The 20375-nt window shown below is 27.1% G+C and overlaps 1 long non-coding RNA gene across 1 annotated transcript; it reads left to right on the top strand.

Annotated features, from left to right (window-relative positions):
* Positions 1–6050: 6050 nt before the first annotated feature.
* LOC129319077 (uncharacterized) lies at positions 6051–6669 on the top strand. Its single transcript, XR_008595407.1, has 2 exons — positions 6051–6311; positions 6400–6669. It is a non-coding gene; the product is annotated as an uncharacterized LOC129319077 (long non-coding RNA).
* Positions 6670–20375: the final 13706 nt, after the last annotated feature.

Genomic DNA, 20375 nt, shown 5'->3' on the forward strand with positions numbered 1-20375 from the left:
CGAAAATGGGCGAAAGGCATCTTTAGCCAAGTTGTCTCCCATAATTGATGAGCTTGGGCCAGTCTAGTCACATAGACTTAGTCCTCTTGTGTTATTAGCTCATAGATTCAGTTGAAAGGCATAAGAAGGATATTAGAGGAGAGGATTGATCATGCATTGTTATGGACATGAATATATATATATATATATATATATTCATGTGTATGATTTGTATTTAAGTGATTTGTTTTACTTGCCACTTCACATGCTCATATACTACTTTAATACATGGTAGATAGATGAGAGTATTTAGTTATTAAGACATTGTCTCAACCTCGTAATTATATTTTTATAGATAAAGGTTTCGATAAGGGAAAAGGGAAGGAAGATGCTGTCGGGAACTAAGGAGCTTGTGATTGTATAGGTCTTTCCTTTAGTCCCTTTTGTAACAAATTATTTATAAATTATGTCAACTTAAGACATGTTGTTTGGGATCACTTACATGAGTATATGCTATTTTGGGAGTATTTCAGCCTAGGACATTGTAATTGTGATGAAAATTATTGTAAAAAGGCAAAATACTAGTGTAAATGTCATTAGTTGTGTTTGTACATGGATGAATGGTCATAACATTGTTATGTGGAATTATGCATTTTCCCTTGATTTATGTGGAATCAAGATTTTGATGGTCAATTTGTGTTCTATATACATGTGTATGTAATTGCTTGTTCAATTAGGTGTATTGTGGTTTGTTTGAATCAGTTCAAGTAGTTTTAAAGCTATTGACAATTGGTTGGTAGTTTTGGACACCTTTAAGTATGTTTGGAATTGAAAAATTGTTTTTGTGTACTCAGGTGTCCAACTTTTAGATGGTAAATTTTTTTTTGTTATGAAATTAGTGTCAATAGCTAAGTAGCTCAAAAAGCTTAATATGGACAAAACGGCGCTCAAATCATATGTCGAATGGCAAAACGACGCACTTTAAAAGTTGATTTTAGAGGGTTGTCATGATAACAAAGGTTGTGCACCATGGCATGTCGCACAACAAGAGGGCTTCCCTTTTGTGTCATCCATTGTGGTGGAAGACACATGCACTATGGTAGATGGTGCACATTAGACTTTGACCAATTGACCATCTTTGATGCATGAACATGATAATTTTTCCTTTCCATGCTTCCATATCATTTTTTTATATGTTTAAACTATCATTTGAGCTCAAACATTTTTTAAAAGGGTTTTTTGATATCCCAACTTTTGAACTTTTGATTTTAAAACCCATGTGTATCTTGATAACCTATAAAGATTTGCTTAATCCTAGTTATCATGGTAGTATTGTGTGCAGTGTTTTAGTAATATAAAAGCAGACATTACAACATTACTTTTATAACAAAATATTTTAAAAAAATTTAACAATAATTCATATAATTACTTTTGACGAAACTAAAAGTATTTTCTAAAGAATTAAACATAAATCTAAATTATATGAAATAATTTATATAATTATTACTTAAGTGGTTGAACACAATTTTCCTTATCAATTATCTTTTTAAAATTTAAAATTAAACAAAATCAATTAATAGATATTTAGGAAATTAAATTTCTTCTTTTAGGTGTTCGAGACTTAAACTAAGGCAAACTTAAGTAACAGCTAAAACTTGTGTGAGTTATATTGAAACCCGAGAGGATGAGTAAGAACAAGGACTAGAACTTTAGTTTATATTGTCACCAGTAAAACTCATCCTCTATGCCGTCCTAAAACTCGTGTGCTTAACCTCTTAAACTTGCGTGTTTGAATAAGACAAAGATAACCTCTTCATTGGTACTCTAAAACTCACGCGTTTGAGCATTACAGAATCAAAGGCATTCTTGAACTCCAACACTCGTGAAGATATCTCTAATACTTGCAGTATGAGATAAAACATTTAAAGAACGTTCTAATGCAATTTCACCTAGATCAAGTATGTTTTGTATTAGAACTCACTAGAATGAGATTATGACCTTGAAATACACAAAAATATTTTTCAAGTTAAAAAATTCATAACTGTGTATATGTGAGCCTAAGACTTGTTTCTCAAAATGTTTTACTACGATGTCTAAATGCAAACTCTCTAATTTAACTAGCTTTCTTGACAAATAGAACTAAGAGAATATACAATTAAACCTATGAAATTAAGCTACTTATTCTCTTATTTTTGCTCCTTTGCTTTGTTAGATTAGTTTGTCCTAATTATGCTATAATCTGAACAAACAAAATCTTTTTTTTTTTTAGTTTTTGTTATAATCAAAACAAAATATTCAACTGTTTTGTGGAAGTTTTTGCTTCACTATGAACGAGTTGTTCGTTTCTGTTTTTATTGCCAAAGTATTAATTGGTCATGTTTAGCACTGTTGTCCCCATTAATGTTCATGGTTTAAAACCTTTACTCCAGAATCCTTATACATGGTGGCTGGTCTGACTACTCCATTAAGAGTTTCTTTCCGTTGGAAAAGTTTTTCTCATTCAATAAATAACTTACGAACTGTGCAATGTTTCAGGTTTGACTCATTTCATTGGAATCGTTGATGATAATTCAGATGATGTTTCAAAGCAATCTGATCATCTTACAGAGTCTCATTAGAATGGACAATTCAAGTTGAGGAACTTCCACAGGATTTTTTCATTGGTTGTGAAGATCCAAAACACGATTCATGTGCTTCATTGCATGTTGATTACAATGTGGAGAATGCTAATAGAGCCACGTGCCGGAAAAGGAAATACATGTAAGCTTGTTTTGACAGACCCATAAACCCGCCGCTAAATTGCTGAGAACTCTTACTTCAGGTTTATTTTCACAAAAAAAAAAAAAAAAAAAAAGGATGAAAGCCAAGTGTGATAATGTCAGATACATTCACGATAAATCTACATTTGATTGAAGAAATGCTCCAACCAGCTTCAATATCAACCTTGAGTCTGTAACCCATAGCCGCTACTTGATCTTTGATGCTTCAACGCTAAGTTTAGATTTGGAACTCATCTCAGCAACTATTTCAAAGTTCACTTGCTTCTGTACTCATGGAACAAAGAGAGCATTTTAGGAGCGTTATGAAGATGACTTTGTTCCTCATACGGACCTGGGTTCTGCCGGAGCTTGTGACAAAAGGCTCTGAGGTCTTCAATAATGATTGTATCCAAAGTTTTTTTGGTAGTGGCTTAGAGGCACTTAATGATTTTCTTGTTTTCCCTTTCACACTTGGAGGAAAGGGAGTTTGATGTTGAAATCTTCTTCATGTTTATTCTTCAAGCTTTTCTTTGTTTTTGTGTTCGACTGCATGTGATTTATGTTTGTTATCCGTGTCTGGGAACCAGTTCAGTGCGGCTTTGGATCCCATACCTATATACAAGAATTGGATGACTATATCCACGTGGCAAAATTCATGCTGTCCATTAAATCAACAATTTGAAAAGCCTTGTTGCAACCAAAATTAGAAAACGCTAAATCCAAATTTTATAAATAGAATCATATATAATGAATGTCTACCTTATTTCTTGCCTAAAATTTTGAACTTATTTAAACTGTGTATGTTGTTCATCTTCTCCAATCAACTATCATATGTAGATTTTTTTTTTTAAATTAACATTGCGCTTTGTTCTTCTTCTCCTGTGGATGATAGTGCTCTGTTTAACTTGTTCTCTCTCTGTTTTTTTTTTTTTTTTGTGCCAGTAGTGCTCTATTCTTCTTCTCCAATGCTTGATTCTTCTTTGCATAGTCTGAGATTTATTTTAATCTTTTTTATTATCAAATTTTCATTCTGGAGTGCTTCATATCTGAATATGCTTTATCTTTTCTATTGAATCCAAACATCGCATTGCTTTCTGTATATCTTTCCTGTTGAATCAGAGGAAGGTGCTGACGATCTAAATTTTGTTGCTTTTTTTTTTTTTAATTCGTTGTTTAAGGAAACCGATTCTAAAGAATATTATCAGGGGTACTCTTTTGATATTATTTGGATTTTGGTGAATGTTCTTTGCTTCTTCTACTATTATCATGATATTATTATTTTTATATTATTCATGATATTCTGCATATTTTTATATTATATTATTATTTTTTATACAATATCATGATATTCTGCACCTTTCTTTCTTATTATGATTTTTGTATTATGATACATGAGTTTATATCATGTATTATTTATGAAGGGATTCATATTGTTATATTATAGTTCTTTTCAATGAATTTGGATTAGGTGTTTCCTGATTTCTGGTTGCACCAAAATTTTACAAACTGTTGATTTAATTAACAATATGGATGTTGCCTTGTGAGTATAGGCATCCAATGCCTATAGTTGAGACGAGGGAGCCAAGATGAGTAGCACACAAATACTTATGAGTCCGTCTTTGGTATTCATCGTGATGAGTACCATGGTATTTATCACCACGATGAGATATTGACTTTCAAAATTTGGATAATCAAAATTTAATATTTTTAAATTTTTATTTTTTAAAATTTATAATTTTTTAATAAATAATTTATCATCAATTAGGACAGTTCATAGTTAATTTGAAATGATCTAATTTAAATTAAATTTTTTATGAATTAATCATTCAAATGTACTCTAGACAATCTATATTTAATATTAAATTTTTATAATTTTATTTTAATAAATACAATATCAAAAATAAAGATAATATCCTTTAACTAGTACTTTTAAAGAAATATATATATATATATATATTTAAAAAAATTGTAAGTTAAAATTTTAAATTTGGACTGTCAAAAGTAAATTTGGATAGTGAATTTATAAAGTTATAAAACATTTAATATTAAATTTGGGTAAACAAATTAAATCTTAACTATCTAGTTGGTAATAAAGAAATATATTAAAAAAATTATAATTTTTTATTTTAATAAAATAAAATAAAAATTTAAATTTAAATATTAGATTTAAATCATCTAAATTAAATCATTTGAATGGTTCAAATCCTGCTCATCATCTTGAGAAGTACTAAAGTTTGTTCTCAGCAGTTTCTAGTCAAGATTTTTTTTTTTTTTCTCCCAACACCTCCTCCTTCATTCATCTTCAAAATCTCATCGGAACTTCACATGTTAGATCCTTCATATAGCTTCTGTTCCTTGCCTTTTCTCCTTGAATTATGATTCCAGGGAGCTGTATTATTGTGTACCAAATAATGCATCGTCAGGATTTCTATTCTAATTTCATTTTCAACTTTAAGATACTTCAATACCAAATATGGCTTAAGTTTTTCAATCTTTTAGCTGGTGTGCCTACGTGCTCATCATGATGCTCATTATCATGACGTGATCTAGACAATTCAGATTTAACATCTCTTAATTTATAATTATATTTATTAAAATAAACATTTATTAATTTTTTTTAACAAATATTTTATCATCAATTATGCTAATACAAATTTAATATAGACGGTCCAATTTAATTTTAAAATTTTTTTATTTTTTATATATTAAGTATCGACTTGTACTCTACACAATCTAGATTTAATATTAATTTTTTTTTATAATTTTCATACTTTTTTATTTTGATAAATATAATATTAAAAAATAAAATATCTCATCACAAGAGAGAATCTGAGCCAAATTTGTATGGTCCAAATTTTTTTAATTTTAATTTTATATAGGACAGTATTGATTCGATTTGAGACTCTAAGTAGTTCAATTTAATAGTATAATTTTTATAAATTGATTATTTAAATGTATTCTGGAGAATACAGATTTAATATTTAATTTTTTATTTTAATAAATATGAAATAAAAATAAAAAATTTAAATATATACCTTGCAGATAAAAATTTAATATTGAATTTGGACTGTCTATTATATATTTAGATAGTCAATTTATAAAAATTATAATATTAAATTAAATTATTTAAATTCAATCAGTACTGTCCTGATTGATTCCGAATATATTTAATAAAAAAATTTATAATTTTATTTTTATAAAATTAAAATTAAAATTAAAAAAATCTGGACGGCCCAAATCCTCTCCTGTGATGAGCACGTTGATGCCGAAATCGGTTCCCTTACCTTCCATCCTCTTGCAGTTCTACTCTCATTCTCGCCGTAAGCTAACTTCCTTCAACTCCTTTCCTTCCGCTCTCATTCTCACCTCCGCGATCTGCCCTAAGCTCTTTGCCTTCAGCTAGCACTAACACCCCCTCACCAACCGCTTGAGCCCTCAACTCTCTTCTTCTTTTCTTCAGCTTCGCCTACTTCTCCGACTCCCTTAGCTTCAGCTCTGCCTCCGGCTTGTCTCTTCACCTTCAGCTTCCTCTAGCTCCTCCTTCAGCTTGTCTCGGCGCCTCTGCTGTACTGGGTATTAATTTCTTCAACCATTTTTAATTTCTCCCACCAGTGTACGAATTTTAGGGTTGATTTCTATAATGGTTGTGTTGGCCCAAAAGGACTTCATGACCATCCGTCCACCCAGATATAAGCATTTTGGGCTATAAAAGAAAGCCAGAAGAAGAAGATTGGGAACAAGGGAGAGTTTGAATTAAAAATGACACTGATTCAGAAAATTTAGGAGGAACGCACAAGAAGAAGAAAGGCAAGGAGTTATGAAATGACCTCTTGATTTGGGTTTTCGAACAGTAACAAGTAATGTCTTCCTACTAAAATTGAATCAATGTTTATGGATCCAAGATTTGGTAATGAAGGAATGTATTTGTGGATGATTGATCTTAGTTAATTACTTTTATTTATTTATATGATGATTTTTGTATCATGTGGGGGTTGGTGTTGATCTCAATTGGATTCTGTTTGGGTGTTCCATGTTATTGGCATTGTAGAGTGTTATATTTTGTCCAGTGTCTAATTCATGCCCACCAAGTGTTCTACATTATTCCCGTGAGAACTTTCTTTCTGTATAGAAATGGAGTTCGAATCAATTCAAGATTGATAGAAGAGTTAGCTTTGAAAGGAGTCTGCGTTTTTGGGATAGTGAAACTTGGTCACAAGTGATTTTTAGCTCGATGGTTTTAAATCACATATGAGACATATATGGTAAGTTGATTGTACGATGAGGATTCAGGAACTTAAGGATATTACACGCAAGAAAATAACACACAAGAAAAAACCACACACACATAAGGCTCTGTTTCTCACTCGCTGTCTCTTCTGCCACATCTTGTTCCAAAGTCACAAGCTCGCAGCAAAACCATTTATATGCCTCGTGTATGAGTGAAAATCGATTCTTTTCTTGTTTGCAGCATCATAACTGCAATGGAAGGAAAACCAAGTATATTTTAAGGTTTGAGAGCGCGTGCAGAAACAAATATTTGTTCAGATATGAATCTCATCATCATACCTTTCCAGATAAGATCCCTGCAGCGACATGGTACGGAGAAGAATTTTTGATAGAACAACTTTTGAAGTCCTAATTTTTTTGGCAGTTTATAGCTCCATTTAGAGCTGGACAATTTATATGATATTGCTCGCGCTAGTTATGTTTTGTTCCTCCCCCCCCCCCCCTCCTCCTTGTTCCATTATTATATTTCTAAAAACTAAGTACATTTGTGTCATGTTAAGTATGTTCATATCCATTCCAAATGTCTCTTGAAAGTAGAAACTTGATTTCCGTGCCATGCTTTCACACCACCAACATTTTGTGATTTGTCAGCTTCTAGCTCCATTTGTCCGGCCTCCTTACTTCTTGGCCAAAACTGGATCCCCTCAATGGCGAGAATCCCCAGCGTCTGAACGGCCAAATCTGGTATATTCAAATGGTCAAAATCTTATTGACCTAAAAAAAAAGGGGTCAAAATATCATTAATACACACATCACGTCGCTATTAAAAATACATCTAAACAATTTATTTTTAAAGATTAATGTCTAATTTTTTTTTATACTTATTTTTTAGGATTTGATGGGCACTGTGTACTCTTAAATTGGGCAATTTTTTTTTTAAGTAATTTTTTGAGATACAAAAATGTCTTTCTGTCAGAAGGTTGTTAACTTTGTCATTTTTTACTGACGTGACATGTGCGTGAGGTCCACACACAAAGATAGTTAAGATTCTAACCATGTCCTTTGATGTTAACATGCACCTAAATTCTTTTTACAAAAGCGTTGGGCTTCCTAACGTCTTTTTTAAGGATTATTAGGTACTTTAGAGTCTTATTAAAATAAAATTTAAGAAATATTGCCAAAATCTTAAATATTTTCATATTTAATAATTTAAATATTATTATTTTTAAATATCCAGTCAAAATTTATAAATTGTTTTTTAAATATTAACAAATCAAACTAGCATTTATAGATTTATAGATGAGTTCTTATTTTTATATATCGATTCTCGATCTTCATTTTGAGACAATACCCAAATCGTTATGTATTTTAATATTAGTTAAGTTCTTTAAATTTTTATGTCATTTTCTATAATTTTTTTTTGTCAACTAACAATTTTTCTCCAAATATTGCACTATGCAAATTTAATATTCTTTGTTCATTGCAATGTTAGAAGTAAAATAAAAAACATGGCAAAGCAGGACTAACAATATGCCAACAAAAATAACTATTTGAAAGATATTGCTTATTTTATTAATATGCTACCAAAAAGATTATTTAACAAGGAAAAAATGGAGAAATGAGAAGAAAAAATTTCTTTACTAATTTGAAAGTTCATTTCCTTCGTTTTTAATATAAAATTGCAAAATAGACTTTAGGGTACTTAGCACTTCTAGAAAAAAAGTTTAGGAACAAATTAACACCAAATGATATAATTAAAGTGTTACATGTTACTGTGTATGGGCTTCACGACATGCCACGTCAGCAAAAAATAAAAAAATTAATGATTGACTAGTAAAAAACTTTTTTGCTTCTCAAGAAAATAATTTAAGAGTAAAATTACTCCACTTAAGAGTATATAATGCATAGCACTCAAAAAAAGTACAGGAATAAAATTGAACCTTAACCATATTTTTAAATAGTAAAAAATATATATATTTTAAAATATCATGTATGGGTAGAAATAGGTAGGGCCTAAGTTAGATTTTAATTAACCAATAGTTATATTAAATTTGTTACTTCCTCTAATCACTTATAGTTTTTAATGTTACTCATATTTAAACTCATTAATCATGAAAGAATATAATACAAAATTGAAAATTTTTCATTTAAATAATGGTAAAATTAAAATTTTATTATATTTTCATACAAAATTAATGACTTGATCGCTTTTCTTTGATTTTGATAAAGTAAAGATATCTTATACTAGGGACTAGAGGAAGCACTCCTATTATCCTAAATTATAAAATATTTTTAAAAAAAAATTGACATCTCAAAATATAAAATATTTTAAGAATATTAAGATTTTACTAAATAGGATTATTTCAATATCACTCTTTCTTTCACTATTTAATTTATGTCCCTCTCTCTTTTCAATTTATATCAAATGAAATTTTTAATTTGTTTATTTTAAAAAATAAAATTGTTATGTATATTTAATATAATTTATTAATAATATAAAATTTTGTTTAAAAATATATTTTAATTTGAGATGAAAGGAGATTTTTTCCCCCCAGGAAAGGGGCCCACCCCTCCTTCAAGGACGTCTTCGTTTGTGTTGACTAATTGACTTTGAAGCAATCAAGGTGTCATCTGGAATTTAAGAAAATATGACAACGGCCGAACTATAGCCGTGTACGCAGACTGAATTTCTTTCTTTGTTTCGGCCAGATCGCGTACTTTTAAACATAAAGGTCACATGGATGATTTGTGCCGTTTGCTTTCTCATTACAAGGGAAACGACCATGAGGTTAATCACGTGTCTCGCTATGTATCATTGCATGTAAAGCAAAAGCTTTTTATTCATTAACGAGGTATTTGCAATTAGTAACAAACATAGGGTGCCTTTTGCTATAGTAATAATTAATGAAAGGATAAAGAAGCAAAATTATCCATAAATTAATCAACCACGGGCACCCAATATTCTAAAATGAGTAAAATGATAAAAATAATCATAATATTACATAGATGGGTGCAAAAATGATCAAACCATTAACTTTGACTTAACATTGTTAACTTTAATCGTTAAATATTGACTGTACATGTCACATGTCAGTTTTTGCTGATGTGGATTAATAAAGGGGTAAAAATATCCACAAACTTGTCAGTCAGGAATAAAAATACTCACGAAGTTGTCGGGTGGGAGCAAAAATACTCATAACGTTACCAGAGTTGGTGCAAAAGTAACCAATCCATCAAATCCCTTAAATATTAACCGTTTAATTGACACCTAAAAAAAAAATTGACTATTTTTTTGCTGATATAAACAAAAAAAAATCCCAAATAAATTTTTACTAATGTTGATCGATCATTGTATGAATATCCATAATGTTACTTTAATAAGTGCAATAGGGACTAATCCGTCAAAATCAATGTCATATGATTTCTTTCTATCACCACGTATCTCACCCCCCCTTCCTTTCTCCCTTTTCACTCATTTTTCTCATTTGCAAAATTTGAGATTTAACATAGTGAGATAAGTTGTACAAAATTGAAAATAAAACTGAGCACGCCTAGCTTAAGAACATTGTCACAACTTTAAGCAATTGCATTCATGATAGGTTCAAAATTTTTAAATGGTTTCGCCAGTACTACAAAGAAACAAGTGATTTAATTTGATGTTCGATTAAAATGATATTTTCTCACATGATATTCATACAATGATCGATTAATCTCTAGAGAATTTCATCTGAGAATATTTTTTATTCATATCAGTGAAAAAAAGGTCAACTTTTGCTTAGATCTCAACTAAACGGTCAACATTTACAGTATTTGATGGATTGATCACTTTTACATTAACTGTAGTGATATTATAAGTATTTTTGCTCTTAGCCGACAACTTTGTGGGTATTTTTGCTCTTAACTAATGATTTCTTTGCCCCTTTATTAGTCTACGTCAGCAAAGACTAACACGTAATATGCATAATCAGCACTTAATGATCAAAGTTAATAGTGTTAGGTTAAAGTTAATGATTTGATTATTTTTGCACCCATTCATGTAACATTATGGGTATTTTTGCCCTTTTCCTCACTTTAGGATACTGGGTGCCCGTGATTAATCACTTTATGAGTATTTTTGCCGCTTGTCCCTCAATGAAAATCAAAAGGGAAAAGTGGAAGATATTAGGTATTGAAGATTTAAAAAACCTTGGTGAAACATAATATACTAAAAATTGACAAGAACTAAAAGTTGGACCACTCAACTACCATTTGAGACACAAACAGACGCAATATTAATTCATTCAAAGGCCATTCACTATCCACTTTGTCAATATTGACCGTGATTTATTTCAAACCAATGAGTTCAATATTCCAAAATGATATTCTCTTTACTTCCTAAGGGATGAATCATTTCTTATAATAACACGTAAATTATACTTTCAATTTATTTTAAAATGACTGAAAAAAGTCATCCTCAAACTCATAGTGATCTTCAAGTACTTCGAATTTAAAATTTGGATCACTCAACAACAATTTGAGAAACAAAATAGACATAATATTGTGGCATTCAAATACTATTTTACTCTAGTTAAAACATTTTAAATGATAGAAGACATGATAAATAGAGGAAACATTGAAATATAAATGAAGTTGTGTTAACATCATAATTGTTGCTAGTGCACTTAATACATGATCTTTTCTACTACATGATTGTTCAAAAGGCTGAGATCAAAGTTCTACAAACATTAGGGACAAAAGATGATATTATACTCAGTAGCCCTAGAAAAATCAAAAAACTTCCTACATAATATCTAGATTCATAGTTAAATAAAAACAAAAGGACCTAAAACCAAAAACAAAAAAAACACTCCCAGCTTGACTTCAACATACTAATGCCTCCTTCCCCTTGCAAGAAGAGCCCTCTTTTTTTGAAGAATCTCATAAAAGGTAGGATTCTAGAACATCTATGTGGCAAATACATAGCTTGTCAAACTTGATTCTCCTAAAAAGTGAAAGATTACAAGAAAGATCATTAGTAACTACTAAAGCATCAACACAAATAATTAATGAAGACATGCAAAAGTAGATTGAGAATGAAATAGCATATTTTGCTGCCTCTTCACCATTCCATATTGAACCAAAGCTATGAGCTTGTTGAAGTTAGAATATGGCCCATACTAAATCCAAGCTTAGCAGAATCTCCATACAACTGATAGTTTATGCGATTGCGCTTGAAACAAATGAATCAAAACTTCAGCCATCTAATAAAAAAAGGAGGAAAATGATATAATAAGTTGAAGGAATATGAAAATAACTGTGTATCCTCAAGCACAAATTTCAGAATTTTTGTATGCATTCCATGGATCTTGGTCATACAGATTTCTTCAATGTTTATGACCAAACCACATAAATCTATTATAAAAATAGCCTAGTTAGAAAACTAAAAAAGTATCGACATAAAACAATTTATTAAATCAAAAGAAACTACTTAGCCCTTACTCGATTTGAAGGAGACCACTTAGACTTATTTGTTACATAGTGGTCAACTGAAAGGAGTATTTGGGCATAAGAAGAGGGTACTCCTCAAAGATTGTGTTCTCACTCAATTCAATATGGTACCTATCTTGGATACATTCACCACCAATATGAACCATGAAGTGTTATAAGAAGTGTTATAAGAAACTAGTAAAGTACCTGTGCGATGCACGGGTTTTATACTATAGTTTTTATAAACAGGTTTAAAAAAATAACTTGCAGAAGATATTTTATTCATATATATCATCATATATGTAGTGGAGTTGTATAATTATAATCATTAATATTATATATACATATTCAAATAAAGCAAATGGTAAAAACTAAATGTTATGATGGGAGATAAATTAACAAATTTTCATAATTATTTAAATCAAATTATCAAATACATTCTTGTAAACAACATTAAAAGTTATATCTCTACAGTGACTATCCTCATCAAAAACTAATATTTTTATATTCTCCATGCTTTGAACATGAGAAACAACATATAATTGGTCATTAGTGAAAATAGGATGAGTTATGTACAAAACAATATGACATGGAATCAAATCCTAGCTCTTATTAATAGGAACTGCAAAGACTAATATAATGAGAAACTGCTTCCTTCTCATAATAAATGACAATCTTAAATCAGATAGATACATAGCAATACCTGGTATACATACTTTCATCCTTATAATTGATCCAGATATTTATTAAGCTTCAATAACATGTTTTATAGCTCGTGTAACTATAAGATGTGTACCATTGCACAACCCATAAACTTCTCAATGATTCAGTTCACATTAAAATTGGAGCAACCATTTTAAGCCTTATTTCATAATTTAAGGGGTTTGACATTGTAATTTAATTTAGAAAATGTTTAGAATGCAAGTCATTAAGTAAATTCATATCTCCAACATGTTTAATAACACTATCAAAGCTCATGTATACAACTTTCTCTCAGAAAGTAAGGATAACATAGACTTGTTTACTTCTTCAATCACAAGCTACATAAGAGCTAATATAGTCCTATCTCTAAAATATGAAGAATTATATATATTGGCAAGGAAAATAAGAAAAGTTGAATTAACAATAGACTTTACGATTATCTTAACCATCCTATAACAAATCATCTAGGATCTTAATATCCATAAATCATTCATTATCTCCAGCAACTGTTGCATCACCAATTGAGATAACCCAATTAGTAAAATTTTAAAGAGCACTAATAGATATTCCATTATTTGTTCATAAAAGTCTCATATCTATTGTTAGTGTCAAAAGTTGACAATTGTCCCAAGACAAAAAGTTAATGGTTATAAAAATAATGTCTTCTCTTAACCTATCTAGAATAACATAAAGGCCAAATTTGCCTTAAGTCTCTACCAAACATAGCAACTTTAAGAAAGATCACTAGCTAATAGGCTACTTAATTTTAGAATATCCTTTAGGCATCTGTCAAGAATTTCAAAACAAAACTTGTATGCCATTAGAGCCTCATCTCATATGATCAATGATATGTGAACAAATAATTCAACTAAGTTGCTTCCATGTTTCATGCTACGTATAGTGTCTTCAGTCGTAAAAAGAGGAAACAAAATTTGAATGAGTTGTATGTTCTCCTAGTAGGCTATCCTGCTTAATGCTATATTGAGAACTATTTTGCCTCTAGATCTTAATAAAGTAGAAAGTGCCCTCCAAACATACATCTTCCTAACACCACTATATCTATACATGAAAAAAAAAACATCTTCTTTATCAAATTCAACGGCATTATCATAAATCTTCTTTTTCTCAAAAGTTAAGCTCTAAAGCAATCTTATCAATTCATCATATAATGCAACCCTGTTATAATTTAGCTCATTTCTTATTAATTTATTTCCACTTTCATCCAAACTTGACATGTCAAGTAAAAGTATAAGCTTGTAATCTCTAGGACTTTTTCCATTAGATTGTAGTATTTTCTCAATTTCAATTAGAGCTAGTAATATAAATCAAGACCATGGGTCGAACCTTGCCAAAGAGTGGCAGGTTAGGTTGTATAATCTGGAACTCGATTAGATATTGGCTAGTTTTGGCTCGTACCATTTAACCCAAACCTGCCAACCTGCGAGCTAACCCGCTTATAATTTTTTATTTTATAAATTTTTTATTGTTTAATTATTCAGTCCTTCCTCTTCCAATCTTTATCATTTTGTTCCAACACCTAATTAAATTAATCTTCCTTATTTGATTAGTATAATATATAGCTAGAATAAAATGGTAGCCAATACCATTTATTTCAATTAGAGTAAAATACAATCTTCTCCCTCCATTTTTCTAAAATTACACAAATATCTCTTCTGATTTTAAAACCTACACTTTATTCCACTTTTTAGCCCCATTAGGAATATTCAATTAAAGATTTTAAAATACTTTAATTTTTTAATTTTAATCATATTAAAAAAATTAAAAGTATTAATTTGTCCTTGTAATGTATTTGTATATTCTCTCGCCTCCTCAAGTTAAGGAACTTTAAATAATTATATGCGAAAATTTTAAACTAAGTAATTTAGAAATTTTGTGATCAAACTAATAAAATTTAAAGAAAAGAAAGCATAAATTATACTGACTAATTTATTCTCATGATGCATTACTTCCCTATTTCATTAAGCTTTTTGCACATACATATTTAAAATATTATTTTAGATAACTTGTGTATTTATATTTTAAAAAATAATTAAATAAATAAGTTTTCAAAACTAAAAAGTTTAAAATATGATTAAAATGTTTAAAAAATATGTGCATTAAACTTTTTTTTTTAGATATATTAAATGATTGCTACAAAACATCTACATTTAAATAGACTATTTTGATTCAATATATGACTTAACAGTTAATTAATAATTGGATAAATGAAAATAAAAATTTTAAAATAGAAAGAAAGTTTTTGTTATAAAATTATTAATTCTAGGAAAGGTTTGTGTATGTTTAAAAAATAAAAAGGATGTATATTTAATGAAAGTAAATTAGAAGAGAAGTTAATGTATTCTACTTTTTTAATTATTATAATATATACATGGATGAAAATTTAAATTAAAATTGATAATCTTTTCTAATTATCATATATTAAAATTTTAATTTACCTAGCTTAAAATTTCAAATTTAAACTTAAAAATTTTTTATTAATAACTTAAAGTCTTTTTTATTATTAACTACATTATATTGGTGATCCAAAATAGTTGAATATATTGACCAATATTATTAACTTATCCTAGTCAAATTATAGCATGCCAAAATTTTAAATACTTTTCAAAGTTATAATTAATTTAGGAGAATTATTTTACCAAAGATATGTTTTAAAGATAATTTTTTGTACATTCAATTGGTTGATGTATTTTGCACTTTTAAATTATTTTGATAACATATTTGAATTTCAAATCTCAATATTTACTAATTAAATAAAATGATTAGTTATGTAAAAATATCATTAAATTAATTAATACTATTTTTAATTTTTAATAAGCAAATATAAATAACATTATTTAATTGGAAAATATTAGTATTTTTAGATTTTAAACTTTACACAAGAAACAATCAATATCTTAACCTTATGAAAATATTTAATTTTATGAAAGTTCATCAAATTCTAATATTTCACAATAATTTGAGTTTTAAAAATTTAAATATAGATGAAAATGGATAAGAAATTATATTTTTAGAAGATATACTATAACCATCATTTTTTTATTTTGTATATATAAATACTTAAAAGTTGAGCTCAAATATATTCACAAATCAACAATCAAACTTAATTTTCAAAGTACAAAATCATTGAAAGAATACTAAAATAAAATCTTACATTTATATAAATCAATCATGCAAAAAAAACTCGAGAATTTTACAAAATTAATTAAAAGGTTAAATGACAAATTTGCTTTTGAACTATAAGTTCAAAAGTATTTGATACTTTAAATTTACTTTTAGTGCAATATCCTCTTTCAATCTTTGAAAACAGTGTAATATTGTCCCTACAGTTAATTAATAATAACTTTAATTGTCAGTTTACTAAAAAATTACTAAAAAGAATCTCAAAAATTATAGAAAAAAGACCCAAAAAATTTTCTTAGTTCTTTTGTGTATTTTTTAGTCATTGTCTATATTTTTGAATTTTTTACAATGATTTCTTGTTCAACTAATATTTAAAGTTAATTTTTATTAACGTTTAGAGTGACATTGCCCTTTAACTTTTAATCAAATTCGTAAGTATAAAAAGAAAATAGTAAGCAACACCAATTATTTATAATTGGTATAATATCTAAATGGGAGAGAAATTTGATTTGAATTTGATAATTTTATCTAAATTATAGATTTTCATGACTATATTGGTTGAAGTTTTAAAATTCAAGTAGAATTTTTTGAGATCTATGAAATTATATTAAATATTATCAACCATATTTTTTTTGAACTTATATAGATCTAATAAAAAAACACATTAATTTAAAGTACTTGAAAAGGGACCACATGTCACAATTTAAAATGTACACAAAATAACATGTGGTATTCAAATGACTACATATTAAAATAATTATTACATAATTAATTTAATAACTTTCTCACAACCTCTCATTAAAATATTTTATATGTGAGATCAATTTAAATAATTGAAATAACTTTCAAAATTTCAATTATATTTAGTATAAATAATTATTATGAGTAACTTTAAATTTCAAAATTTGAAATTGAATACATATTTAAAATTCAAGTAAATAGATCTTCAATTAAATTGAATAAGATAAAATTTGATTACATAAAATAAGATGTTAATCCATCAATGTAAATATTTAAAATCATATTTTAAAATAAATTTAGATATATAAATATATATGTTATATATATACCCTTCTAGTTTATTTATAAATATTTAAAAATTTAGCCTGAACCTATTCACAAACTAACAATAAAGCCTAGCTTCCTAAGCACAAAATTATGTAAGAGATGCACATAAAGCTATTAATATGAGTTGACTAGACTCTTATAAGCTTAGCCTTTAAGAACTCAAGCTCATAAATTAACTTTTTTTAACTTTTTTTTTTCAAATCTAACCTTTATTAATAGGATTTAGGGCTAAGCTCAAAGTTCATATAATTTTTTTATTTTTTTAAATTAAAAAAAATTAATTATACTATATATATATATATATATATATTACAAAATACCTTAATTAAATATCTAAATGACAATAATAAACTTTGAAGTATAATTAAAATAATACAAACCCTAGACTATAATATAAGCTATATAAGTCCTAACTTTCTATCATCCAAAATGTAAATATAATATTAAAATACTTTGATAGAAATGTATTTATAACTAAAATTGTTAATATGATTTGAAATTAATTAGTTGTAATTTAACATATATTCAAAATTTAATTAAAATATTTTTTTATTTTGATATGAATCATAGAATTACATCCAAAAACTGTTATTGGTAACCTTAAAAAATTCATATAATATTGCATACATAAAATAAAAATCTATAAACAAAAAAATCCATTTATATATAATAAAAATAAATAAATTCAATTATTAAAAATGTATCTTAATAAAATGATTTATTTTCAAAAAAATTAATTTTAAAAAAATCTTGTTTAAAAATAAAATAAAACAAATTAAATTGAAAATACTTTTGAAAAGCATGGTTGAACAATAATTAAATTTAAAAATATTATATTGTAATATCTAATACAAAAATATAAATAATATACATAAAACATTTAAAATTTTAAAAAATCTTAATTGAATAGAATTAATATTTATATTTAAATTGATTAGAATTATATAATTTATTTATGTATTTTATAAAAAATCTAAATTTATATAATTTTTCAATCCATTTAAATTGATTAAAATAAATAAATTTATATATTTTATTATTTTATTTTTCAAATCACACCAGTCAAAATATAACTAAAATTCAATTTTATTATTGTATGAAAATAAAAAATAATTTAATTAATCCACTTTAAGTTGTTCAATTTGAAATTCAAATAGATAAATATATTTAAAATAAAATAAAAAATAAATAAAAATGGTATGTCATCCCAAACCTAACTTCGCACTCCAAATTTATCAAATAAATTTGTTCAAAAGGATTAATAATTCTTTCAAACTTATTTATTTTATTTGATATGCAAGTCACACATATCAAATAAATAATTTATTATTTTGAAAAATTTAACATATTAAATAAAATTGTCATTACTTTACTTTCTAATTGTCTTAAACTAATTCCATATATTATATAAGATAATTGAGAATTTGTTATATAAAATAATATTATTTAATATATGTACACAATCTTTATATATTAAATAATATTAGACAATCCACAATTAAAGTTTTTGAATTGATAATAAAGAATTAAGATAAGGGATTATCTTAAACGTGCTAAATAGGGTTTCTAAAGAACAAATTTAAAAAATTTAAATACACACTAACAAAGTAATTATTATTTATTGCCTCTCTGTTTATAAGTTCTGGAATGTTAATAAAATTAAACTCAAAGTGATGGATGGATGGAATCCATCTTAAAATGCAATTTCACATAAAGAACATAAAGCTAATCCTGTAAGGATAATCTGTTGTCCGATATGATTATGAGCATTGGGAGACATGCAATATATCTTCAAAACATCTCACAAAAGGCTTTCAAATAATTGCAGAGATTCGGCCACCCTATAGTGATGTTGTCTTATAGATAGGATAAGTATTATATATTGGATGTAATTCATAGGATTCAAATTATAAAAAACAAATACAAAAAACATAAACACTTACTCAAACATCTTGGAAGACCAATTCAACACCCCATTAGATTCTTCAAATATATTTCTAACTAGCAATCTCTAAACATGAATCACCCTAACCATAACGTGTCAATCCTTTTTTGTTATACTAATGATGCGAATTTCATGCATCTTAGATGTAGAAGCCATTGATAGTATGAATAACAGTTGAGAGAAAAATAAACCAAACATAATTAGAGAAGTGAGACGGATGTGAAGGTGTGAAATGTATTATTGACCTAATCTAGTAATTTATAATTGAATAAGGCTGAATTGAGAGAGAAAATTAAGGGGTAATTTTTAAAAATTAAGATGATAGATATTAAATAATTATTTTTGTGAGTATAGATATTTAATGTATTTAAATTTTAACAAACTTCACGAGATCTTTTTCAACATATTAGTATTATTCAAAATTTAACATCTCAATATTCTCCATAAATAACAAACGATAGTTTTAAATATTTTATTGTTAAATAAATTAATATCTATATTATGAAATTTATAATATGTAAATTTAACATCATGAGATCCAAATTATTAAATAGATTAATATCTATACTTTATCATATTTATAATTCTCTAAAATCATGAGGATAGTCTAAATATTCAAACACATATTCCATTTTCTAATATTTAAATAGATAAATATTAGTTTAAATTTGAATACCAATATATTTACATATATATATACTCAATCATATGAACCTAGATTTTTGACATATTTTTGGAGTGGATGAAAATTTTAAATAGATAGATATTAATTTAAATTCAAATATGATGAGATCTGAATTTCAAATAGGTAAAAAATAATTTTTATATATATCTAAAAATTAGTAAGTCATCCCACACCTAACTCCAAATTTGAATAACATATTTTATACATATTAAAAAATAATAATTAGCCTGAACCTAACACCAAACCTAACTCCAGAGCACGAAATTGTAGAAAAAACATCCCGAAGCATAGAATTACAGCAAACCTAAAAATAGACGCGTGGCATTCTCTCATAGCCTTTAACCCTACTTTTATATATATAATGATATGTCCTCTTCTCATGCATCCTATCAAAGAACTTATC

This window comes from Prosopis cineraria, unplaced genomic scaffold (genome assembly GCF_029017545.1).
Source record: "Prosopis cineraria cultivar Desert tree isolate PC_DT_omini unplaced genomic scaffold, ASM2901754v1 PC8, whole genome shotgun sequence".
NCBI classification, from domain to species: Eukaryota; Viridiplantae; Streptophyta; class Magnoliopsida; order Fabales; family Fabaceae; genus Prosopis; species Prosopis cineraria.